At 40.3% G+C, this 3,110-nt stretch overlaps 1 protein-coding gene across 1 annotated transcript in view; it reads right to left on the bottom strand.

Annotated features, from left to right (window-relative positions):
- The window catches only part of LOC106938423 (voltage-dependent calcium channel gamma-7 subunit-like), a 19,120-nt gene extending 16,809 nt beyond the window's left edge, over nt 1-2,311 (bottom strand). The window contains exon 1 of the mRNA XM_015020463.1: nt 2,007-2,311. The gene's annotated coding sequence lies outside the window, so the exon portion shown is untranslated. The remainder of the gene's footprint in view (nt 1-2,006) is intronic.
- Nucleotides 2,312-3,110: the final 799 nt, after the last annotated feature.

Genomic DNA, 3,110 nt, shown 5'->3' with positions numbered 1-3,110 from the left:
ATATATATATATATATATATATATATATATATATATATATATATATATATATATATATATATATATATATATATATATTTAATTATTTTTATTATATATATATATATATATATATATATATATATATATATATATATATATATATATATATATAATTGATACTTGATGGAGACGCCATAAACAGCAGAAGAAAACAATTTCCTCCAGAGATGTGTGATCGTAATCCCACTTTAAGGCTTTGACACCTCAGCCTTCTTGGCCTCTTTCTCCCAGAAAGCAATGAACCAATTTAACTGGTTAGATAGGAGCCACAGGGGGACAAAAGGTTTAATTCACTCTAATCTATCTCAATCTACAGATTGGCACAGCCTTTATAACTCACAGGACAAAGAGATGCCAAGTATAAAGAGGGTGTGATGGATAACAGGGAGGGATAAGAGTTTTGGTTTGGGGGATGTGGCTTTCTGCCCAAAGTGGCAGGACCTGGAGTGGGCAAGCGAAAACATAATCTGGCAGGGAACAAGCTTTCTTCTGCTTACTACGGTCACACAGTTTTTACTGTAAATGACGGATAGCGGATGATCCTGAAGTTCAAAGCTGATATGGAGCCTACGCTTCTCTCCTGCTGTGATTTTTGATGTGAGCAATATGGGAAAAGTACTTGGAAAAAAAACGTGCTAGGGACGCCGCTGGGTAAAAAAAGACAAAAAGATGGTTGGGCAACTAGTGTAAGGAACTAAAGCTGTCTGTTATTTGTAATCTGAACAAGTTTTCTGTCATTGAGCCAGTCAAAAAATAAAAAATAAAAAGAATGAGTGTCCCTCTCTAGTGGCCAAAGAAAACACTGTAAAGATAATATTTCTGCACTTGGCAACAATTACATACTAATCATTTGATTAGAGACTTATTCAGAAATAGGGGGAGATTTTACAGTGTTTTAAGAACTGAGGGCTTGATTTGAGCAGAACTAATTCAGAACCAGAGAGACTTGGACTGGTGAGACTGGAAGGGAATGATTCCACACTGAGCAGGGTTTATTTGCAAAGGGAATCAATTTGTGAAAACACTGTGAATGCATATCTGAGACCCTTTGAATGGAGTCAATAGACTGGTAAGACCTGATTAGCTTAAATTGGTTTGACTGGGCTAACCTGAACAGAATTAATACGCACTGATTAAAAATTTTGTGTTTAATGAAACCTTCATTTGTAAACAATACACAGATTTTAAAAAACAGGGAGAATATGACTGACCTATGGGGAATATTTCATGCAAGAACCCCCTCTTGGTAGGAAGATGTGAAAACCTTCAGAGAACACAGCAGTCAAAAAAAAAAAAAAACAGGAACCGAGAAAAAGTGAAAGAATGTATCAAAAGAAAAGTCCTTGGCCCAAAAAATGGAAGGAGTATCCAACGTGGGCGCGCACCACAGGAGTGCGTCCACGCACTGGAACTAGAAGATGTGCTGAACTAATTATCCCTGTGTGCAGCGTCTCACCAATCGGGCTCAGAGAAAAATCTATGAAATCACTCACGGGGAAACCTTACGACTTCCCGACAACTAAACGCAGAGATCCTGACTGAACGGGAGGCTTTGGTCTCTGCAAACGGTTTCTCTGTGCAGCAGCGAGGAGAGCTGAACATCCAACACTGTCATCTCTCTGCTGAATACATGTGTGCACAACCAGAACCCGAGCCAGAGACTGCGCACGGAGTTTCTAGAGGGGGGGGGGGGGCGCTGATAAACACAGAGTGAGGAACATGTGAACGACGTGAAACTGCAGTGGAGTTGTGTGGGGATGGATGACTTGGCTGTCGGAATAAAAGCATTTCCCGGTGCGCTCCGGAACGAGCTGCTGTCTGTCTTTATTAACACGACGCGTCATGATTCCTGCTCTTTTCCACAGCTACCACACACACGCGCGCGCGCCTACAATTCAAATGACTCAGTCACCATTGTAATTACTGCCAACAAAACACAGGAATCCAGAAGGAGGAATACTCACGGTGCCACGAAGAGTCGTGCGCACACGTCAGGAAGCCAAGAAACCCCACACCAGGGGAGGATGCGCTGGGGGTTTTGTCCCTTCCTCTCCTCCGCTCTTTCTTTCTTTCCTTCCTCTTTTCCTCCTTCTGGGTGTTTACCCTTAAGTTCCCCTTCCCATCCTCGAAATGTCTTTTCTCTCCCTCTTCCACGCAGTCTGTCCCAGGCACTGCGGTGGATCGTTTACTGAGCTACTTTGGCTACAAACACAGAGAAATGCTGTAGCGGGGGCAGGAGGGAGAAGTGCTGGAGAGAGAGAGAGAGAGAGAGAGAGAGAGAGAGATGTGGACTTTGGGTACTGGTTTTATTTCTCAACTGAACCACATCCGGATCAATTTTATTGCTGGTTTTAGTGTTTTGTGCGACGTGCGCAAATTTACACTGCAAATATTTTAAAAATGTTCGTTCAAAAGAAATCCTTTTTTCTCTATTTCTTTTAGTATTATCCCACTAACTCAGTCCTTTGCCAATCGTAGACCGATCCAGGTCTGCATTAAGGGTTTAACCCAGCGTACTGGGTTGGAGTTTTTTCACCAAAAATGGAAAATTACTAAAAACCGTTAAGCCAAGTAACAGCCGGCTAGTGCTTGCAGGGTTTTGGGGGCCTGGCGCCAATCATGAGTCTGTGATCAAGGTGAGTTTATTATTACCCATAATTTGTTGGACAGACCAGAAACCATCATGAAAGTAAGTCAGTATATAAAAAAAGAAAATATTACATAAATATAGGATATTTAAAAAGCTAAAAAAAATAAAAAAATACCCTCAAGTCTATGAATAAATAATATATAAAAAAACGGCATAAACATGTGGATAAATATTACAACTGTGACTTATTAAAAACTGACTGCAGCAAGGACAAAGCCCTCTCCAGTGGTCAGTAGGGTCTGCCCAGGACAGGCTGCTTCAGAAAGCAACGCAGAGACACACAGGACCAACAACTGGAAATGCACATTTTCACACTCAATTTTTTTTTTTTTTTTTTTTTTTTTTTTTTTTTTTTTTTTCTTTTTATTTGGAACATAAGGAGATGAGCTATTTTGGGTTACATAATTTTAGTTCTAGT

The sequence above is a fragment of the Poecilia latipinna genome, unplaced genomic scaffold (assembly GCF_001443285.1).
Source record: "Poecilia latipinna isolate Pla-1442-1.1 unplaced genomic scaffold, P_latipinna-1.0 Scaffold2588, whole genome shotgun sequence".
Classification (NCBI taxonomy): Eukaryota; Metazoa; Chordata; class Actinopteri; order Cyprinodontiformes; family Poeciliidae; genus Poecilia; species Poecilia latipinna.
This window is presented reverse-complemented; position numbering and strand designations above follow the sequence as displayed.